Genomic DNA, 8,391 nt, shown 5'->3' with positions numbered 1-8,391 from the left:
GAGAAAAAAAAATGGCGATTGCTTTGCCGGAAGTTTGGAGGAGAGAGCCAGGGGGAGGGATTTTGTTGGAACCGCAACAATGGGAACGCACAGGTCTGTTTGCAAGAGTGTAGCGCTTTTCGGAGGGTGAATCCACTTTTTCCGATTTCCCTTTAAGCGCTACAATGAATCGCTTTTTGCGGGATTGTTTCAGGAGTGTGGCAGATTGTGTGCTACGTTTTGCAAAACAGCAAATTAGTAGTGTTTACAATTTGAAAGCCTTCTGCTACATTAAAGTCGTGCGGAATGGCCCACAGTTTTCACTTTTGTTGCTGGCTGCTGCCCACGTGAGGCCTGGCTTCTTTAGAAAGAAAGTTCTCTTTTCTTTATTGGTATTGGGTGCTACGGAGTTTATAGTAAGATCGACTACTATTACAAGGAAGTCTGGGCCAGGAGCCAGCTTAGGAAACTCCATATGATTAGAGTTGGCTGTTCTGGTCTGGGAAATAACTGGAAACTTTGGGGGTGGAGCCAAGAGTCGCAAGATTTGGGGCTTGGAGGGACCTCAGACTGGAGTATAATGCTATGGAGTCCACCCTCCAAAACGGCCATTTTCTCCAGGGGAACTGATCACTTTAGTCAGAGATCAGCTATCATTGCTGAAGATGCCCAGGTCCCATCTGGGGACTGGCAGCTGTAGACACAAACTATGATATTTGGTTACCTAAGTTTCGCTAACTTGGCAGCAGCCCTTTCTTACATCCAGATTTTCTATTCTCTCAAGGGATGGGTACAGCAGACCTCTCACCCAAGCAAGACCAGAACCTTACTAATTTGAATCCAGAGCTCCTAACAAAATGCACAATGCAAGTTCAAGGAATTAGACAAGGCTCAGACCAAACATGGGTCCAGCAAAGCTCAGTCTGGTCTGATTTGACTGGCCGGCAGATATCCAGGGCCTCCAAGGGAAACCTTTCCTGATCTGACCTACAAATGTTTTGTGCTACTGAGATGCCAGGTACCCTGGCCCGGAACTGAGATGCCCGTGTCTTTTTCCCTAACAAAAGCACCTGGTGGGGTAGGAAGGGTTCAATACATGCCTCCCTCCCTATACTTCCTTTTTCCCCCTTTGTGCTAAAATGGGGGCGTTACATCAACCCTTCTTGTGTTTCTTAGCCAGAGCAAATGAACTGGAAGATAGACAGACAAATAGACGGACAGACAGACAGACTCCAAGTCCCCCTCATTCAGTTACTGGCTTCAAAATTGCTCAGTGTCCACATGACTGCTTGGCTTTTCCTGGCACAGGCTGACCTCATTTCTCCATTTACCCTTTGGGACAGATGGTATAATGCTTGTGAGAGGATTAGCGTGCAGCAAATCCATGTTGTTCGCCCTTCCTCTCCCAGAAGAGGAGTGAGATGAAAATGGTGAACTCAGATCTCCCCTGCAGTAGACTTTGATGCAAAATGTTTTCTTGGGAGCTAGGAAGGATCACACGGTGATTCAGGTTTTCACTTTATTCTCAGAGGCATCTCTCCAAGCTTTTTCATTCAAGGCACCTACCATGATGAAATCCAGATTATACAATCCATCATGAACAGTTTGATACAGCACATAACTTTATTTGACCTCATGCTTCAAAGCAGGAAAATTAGGCTTTCTGTTTACCTACCAAAAATGGGAAATTATCTATCCTCAGCCCCCAATAGCCCACCCTCGAGGAACTAATGAGCATGATTTTAAAATGACCTCTGTACAATTTCACTCTAGGAATGGTAAAGACCACAAAGTCTAGAGGAGGCAGCCTAGAGCATCACCTGGAAAAGACATCACATCCTACTCAAACTCCACCCTCTCCAGGCATGCCCGCCCCCAAATCTCCCAGCATTTATCACGTTGGGAAGCTTGAGGAAGGTACATATGGCTGGCTTATCAAGTGGTTACACATACATCCACTTGGAGCCAAAGTTGACTGGTTAGTCCACATCTCATGAAAGCCAACAACAAATCAGCTAACAGAAAAAAGTCCCAAAGAGCATTGCAAGGTTCAGTGCATTCCGTGGACATTTGAACTCAAGAGGGGGAAAGAATTCTAATTATTTACAGCAATATAGAATGGAAACTTCAAAACCACTAGCAGTCCTACTCTCCATTTAGGAACAGGAATGCCAGATCCTCTTAAGAGTAACATGAACTGTACAGTTTGCAAATGAAGCTGTGATATATACAGGAATGCTACAGTCATTCAAAGAGACCAAAGAATTGGTACATCTGAATTCCACCACCTTAGTCATTAAGTATCTGGAATGACTACCCTCTGCTGGTTTCTTTTTGAACTTTTTATTCTACTTTCTCTTACGAATTAAGTACACTCCAGAGAATGTTAACAGCATGCCTGACTCACAAAGGTAGGAAAGTCAAACAAAGATGTAAGTGCTTCAGTTCCATTATTTTCAACTGGATTTACAACTCTTAAACCATTTAATTGTAAAAAGTAAGTGTAAAAGACAGCTGGTGAAATCTAATGTTGGTGATTTGGGATCCTTCCCAGAGCTTTCTCTGTTGAGGTGGGTTCCGAAATAGAATGTTATTCTGATACAGCAGAGCTGAGAGTGGTCTTTCTAAAGACATCTTAGGTAGCAAGATATGTCTGTTATCATTTGTCCAGTATGGAGAGGCTACACAACTTTGATATTCCTGAAGTTCCACAGATGGTCTCCACACCAATGGCTGCATTTAATTCAAAACACAAAATGGGCTAAATCCACTATTCCTTCTCCCATCCATGTGCACTGGGTAGAAGAGCTCACCTCTTGAGAAATATTTCTGTTGCACCTAGACTATAAGAAGAGCCATGCTGGATCTGACCTAAGGCCCATCTAAATCCAATTCTGGATGGTCAACAATGAAAAGCTGAGTTTTTTGAAAACAAGCATGCAACTATGAGTGAGCAGATTTTAGTGAGTGGTTATCATGTGGGGGACTAAAGCGAGAACTTCAAAACACAGGCATTTCTTCTAGAATATCTGTCCATGTTTCTAGGTTGTTGACTTCACATTTAAGGGAGCGGTCCAGGGAAAAATCTGTGTAAAATATCCTTCTTCATACAAGATCTACAGTCGTACCTCCTGAACTGTCCAGTGACTTCTGTAAAGAAAAAAGACAGTGTTCAACTCTGAGTCTCTGAGAATCTTTACCCGCCAATACATTTAAAGTATGTTTTTTAGAGAAAAGCATCCTGTTCCATACAGTGGCCATCTAGGGATACCAGCTCCCAGGTAGGACTTGGGGATCCCCTAGAATTACAGCTCATCTCCAGACTACAGAGATCAGTTCCCCTGGAGAAAATGGATGCTTTGGAGGGTCGGCTCTTTGGCATTCTACTTCACTGAGGTGCCCGTCCTGCCCAGACTGCATCTCCACATCTCCAGGAATTTCCCAAACTGGATCTGGCAACCCTACTCCCCCCCCCCAGCCCCTGCCGATGGCCAGGGGAGGAGAACTGACAACCCTGTGGCCAACAAACAGGATACAGAGGCCAAGGTTTCTTTGCCATGTTGGTAATTCCTAGCATCATTGTTCAGAGGTCTAGTGTGGAAATCCCCCTTAATCATCACAGCTTATAGCAACTGATAGACCTCTTGTTCATGAACCTTTAAAGTCTGTCTGTGAATTGTGGGTGAGCACTGCATGGATTCAAGGTGTTTGTCATCACAAACTGCACAATCTAGAAGTCTCTCAAGTTTTCACGTTTTGTTTCCCAGAACATAAAGTGGATGGGATATGCATTAAGAAACGAAGGGATCTAAGGAATGGCCATTTTCAAGCAAGATCCACCCATTTCTCATTATCAAGAGAGGAGGCAGCCATACTTTTTTGCTTCACCACAGAACTGGACCTCTTCATTTTGCGACAGCAGGGTCGTCTACCTCTGTGGCCTAAGGAGTTGGAAACACAATGCCATCAATCAAGCAGAAGGATTTTTTTTTAATCAGCAAATAAAAAGATGTCCCAACTTGAATAAACATTCCAAATGAATCCAGAGGCAGAAAGCATGAACAACTACAAACAGCAAGTTAATACAAAAACGTATGTACTTCTTAGGATAATTGATCCAGGTTAGCCCAATCCCGTCAGATCTCAGCAGAAGGTGGGATACTGCCAATGAAGACCAGGGGAACCTACACAGAGACAGACAACGCCAAATTTACTCTGCCTCATGTTTTGGAAACCCCAGGATGGGTCGCAATAAGTTAATTGCAGCTTGATTGTATTTTCTACCACCAAGGATTGTCAACAACATGGTTTGGAATCCATAACCAAAACCAGACATGGACAAACTACAGCAGAAATTCTTCAGCAGTTCACATCCTGAAGATTTTTGGAAGAATGTTCATGGGGCCAAGTTTCCCCCATGACCAAGGAAATGCAGAGGATTTCCTTTCTGCCTGCATTTACCTTGAGTTCTTGTGTGCTCTCTTCAACACTGGAAAGTCTACCGAGGCTAATTAAGAAGGACATGTTCATAAACATTGTGGGTTGCATGCAGAGGCAATTACTTTATTAATTAAAATGCAGAGATCCTGCCATTTTTCAACTAGCACTGCTTACCACATCACTCACCTACCTGAATTTAAGAAACCTGCCCAATTGGTGGTGGAAAGTGCCATCAAGTCACACCTGCTGTTGGTGCCCCGATAGCATTTTCAGGTAGGGATGCCAGCCTCAAAGAGGGACCTAGGAATCCCCTGGAATTACAGCTCCTCTCCAGGTTACAGAGATCAGCAATGGATACTTTGGAGGGTGGACTCTCTGGTATTGCACCCCTGACTGAGGCCCCTGCCCTCCCCAGACCCCATTCCCAGGGGGCTCCCTACCTGGAACTGGTATCCTTATTCCCATATCCCCCAATGGTGGCAGGGGGGGACCTGGAAACTGTATTTTCAAGGTAAGAGACAAAAGCATGTGGTTGTACGACCCTGAACGTCCTTAGTAGTTTTCTATCCAAGTACTGACCTGGACCAGCCTTGCTTAGCTTCTAAGATCTGACAAGATCAATCTACCCTGGGTTATATAGTATTACTATTTGCTTTAGTGTTCATTCAACCAAGTCATGAAGAGGAAACACAACATAAATATTAATCAAGTTTAGAGGTCTGATGTGTTACCATTACTATCAAATATTTTGCAACCTACAAAGTCAGGGGGAACTGGGGGAACAAGTCCAGACATCCTTCTGGGCAACAGCTGCAGTTCTCCTGCAACCACTGGGTGTCTCTGCTGAGAACATAATCAGGACCTTGTGGTTTACAACAAACAGCCCTACAAGGTAGGCCTGTTCCAAATTACTTCCCGATTGTATTCTAACACACAGTCCCAGAAAAACAGCTTCTTGTGAAGCTGTCCATCAATTGTTAACCTCCTTCAGGTGTCCTCCTGAATCATAACACTCTGAAACACTTCCTGAAAATTGCCAAAATTTCAAACAGAGCTTCAAAACAGGTCACTCCAAAAGAAGAACAATTTTTTTGCACCCAAAGGAGTCTCAGTGGTTTCCAATCACCTTCCCTTCCTCTACCCCACAACAGACACCCTGTGAGGTAGGTGGGGGCTGAGAGAGCTGTGTCTGGCCCAAGTGGAGGAGGAGTAGGGAATCAAAGTGGATTCTTCAGATTAAAGGCCACCGCTCTTAACAAAAGGAACAAAGCACTGCGGTAGGGTTGCCAGGTCCCCACCACCACACCTGGGAGATGCAGGGTAGGGAGGTCAGATCCAGGTTGGTAAACTCCTAGAATGGAGCCTGGGGAGGACAGGGACCTCAGTGGGGCACCCTCCAGAGCACCCATTTTCTCCAGGGGAACTGTTCTATGTAGTCTGGTTAAGATTCAGACCAACCAGCCAGGTTGGTCTGAAACAGTATGACAAAGTTGGAGGCCCATAGCACCTTTCAGACCTACCAAGTTTGAGTCAAGGTATAAACCTTTGTGTGCAGGAACACTTATTATCTGAAGTGTACCTGCACATGAAAGCTTATACCCTGAATCTAACTTGGTTGATCTTGAAGACGCCTCTGGACTCAAACTTTGCTCCTCTGGATTCTGGAGATGAGCTGTAATTCCAAGGGATCTACCTTTTTCACCTGAAGGTTGTCATCCCTACTTCAGAGCCATTGCTTTTGGCGAGGACACAGAGATGGCTGCGCGGAAAGTACCAATACCAATACCAGTCCCAGGACATTCGATCTATCAACCCTTCGCTTACCTGTACCTTCAGCAGAGAAGATCCCAAGGCAGAGAATCAAGATGAACAGCAAGCTGCAGAGATTCAAGAGCTTCATACTTTCACTGGGCTGTGCAGCAGGTTCTGTTTGTTCACCTCCAATAAAAGGCTCGTTGTATAGCATATCAAGAGGGATCGCTACAGGTGGGAGGAGATTGGCCTTTGAACTGTTTTACAGCATAAGCAAACAGCTAAGGGGCACTCCCACATCAAAAATTTGGGCTTCTGCCAGAAGAAAACCCAGCTTACAAGACATTCCAACTTTGCAAAATCAGGATCAAACTTTGTGGCTTTACAGGGGGGCTTATTTTGGGGGCTAGTAAGTAACTATTCAATTTTGGTGGTTCCCATCGAGGGAAAAGGGATTATCGTAGAATCCTAGAGGTGGAAGGGGATCATACAGGCCATCTTGTCCAGCCCTCTGATCAATGCAGGATCAGCCTCCAACATCCAGAAGTATCTGTCCAGCCGCTGCTTGAAAACTGCCAGTGAGAGGAGTTCACTGCCGCCATAGGAGCCTATTCCACTGCTGAACTACTCTGACTGGACATTTTCTCCTTGATATCTAGCCAGTAGTGTTCTGCGCATAGTTTAAAGCTATTACTGCAGGCCCTACCCTCTGCTGCCAACAGGAATCACTCCATGCCTTCCTCCAAGTGAATTCCAACTGAAAACCAAGACCACTCTCAAATAAATTGCCTGTACAGCTGGCATGATTGCTTTTAGGATGATGTTTTTAAAGTAATATAATACTGAATGTGATTTTTATTTATTTATTGTATATGTTTTTATGAAAAAATATGCCAGCACCCCATGCCAGCACACCAGGGGAGCAGTTGGTATTACTAGCATCCCCATATTGAAGAGCCAAAGGCCAATATATAGAGAGGTTGAATTTCACAATTTGGACATTCATAACATTCACATTCATAAGTGGGGACAACCATTGAGGAAGATTATTATTTGAAAACAGGACATAGCTAGATGCCTTTCTGGTTGGATCCTATACAAGAATAAACAAGAAGGAAGAACCTTTTATTTCATGTAATCTGTATAATTTTACTACATCTATAGTAGCCTTGGGATGTTTTTTCTCTTTTATTGTATTCACTACAAACCATCCCATTTGTCTATATTTGCTTGAGCACACCAGGAGAGGCAGGGTATAAATAAAAAAATAAATACATAAAAATACTTAAAGACAGCAAACATGTCCCCTCTCAGCCTCCTGTTTTCCAGGCTGAACATTCCAAGTCCCTCAGCCTTTCCTCATAGGGCTTGGTCCCCAGGCCCTGGATCTTTCTCATTGCTTTCCTCTGAACCCTCTCAATTTTGCCCATGTCCTTTTTGAAGTGAGGCCTCCAGAACTGCACACGGTATTCCTGGTATGGTCTGACTAATGCAGTATACAGGGGGAATATGACATCTTCTGATTTTGATGTGATGCCTCCAAGATTGCATTTGCCTTTTTTACCACTACATCACACTCTGCTCATATTTAGCTTACCGTTCGTAAGTACCCTAAGATCTCGTTCACACACACCACTGCGCAGAAGTGTTTCTCCTATGGAGTATGCATGCTTCTCATTTTTGTGATCCAGATGTAGAATTCTGCACTTACCCTTACTGAATTCCATTCTCCTCACATTTGCTCACTTTTCCAGCATGCTCAGATCTCGTTGAACTCCATAAGAACCAGGAAGGCTGACCCAGAACCGGGATCTGCCTATGACGCAAAGAGACTTCCTTGACAGACCTCCCCACCTTTCCCACCATTGATGGGTGGGAGATGGGTGGTCCTACAAAAGGTGGAGTGCCGGATGTCATCAGTTCAGGATCCCTGGGCAGACTCAAATCCTGATGAGCTGGTATCTGATAGCTCTGGATGAAGCTCTAGAGCAGGGGTAGTCAACCTGTGGTCCTCCAGATGTTCATGGACTACAATTCCCATAAGCCCCTGCCTCCATCAGGGAGATGGTTTTTGTGATCAGTTCAAATCTGTAGGTGTTCGAGTTCAAAGCTTTTAGTGCCAGTCTAGAGATCTGCATATGCAGTTGTCAGTAAAGAGAGTCACTCTTGTTTCTCCCCTCCCTCAATGTAATTTGATCTTTTCCAACAACAGCCCTTCGT

The 8,391-nt window shown here is 44.5% G+C and overlaps 1 long non-coding RNA gene across 1 annotated transcript; it reads right to left on the bottom strand.

Annotated features, from left to right (window-relative positions):
- Window positions 1-1,484: 1,484 nt before the first annotated feature.
- LOC143843859 (uncharacterized) lies at window positions 1,485-6,641 on the bottom strand. Its single transcript, XR_013233717.1, has 3 exons — window positions 6,244-6,641; window positions 3,855-3,920; window positions 1,485-3,129 (listed from the first exon to the last, which is right to left on the bottom strand). It is a non-coding gene; the product is annotated as an uncharacterized LOC143843859 (long non-coding RNA).
- Between the last annotated feature and the right edge of the window lie 1,750 nt (window positions 6,642-8,391).

The sequence above is a fragment of the Paroedura picta genome, chromosome 8 (genome assembly GCF_049243985.1).
Source record: "Paroedura picta isolate Pp20150507F chromosome 8, Ppicta_v3.0, whole genome shotgun sequence".
In the NCBI taxonomy this organism is placed as follows: Eukaryota; Metazoa; Chordata; class Lepidosauria; order Squamata; family Gekkonidae; genus Paroedura; species Paroedura picta.
Note: the sequence above shows the minus strand (reverse complement) of the source record. Positions and strands in the feature narration are given on the sequence as shown.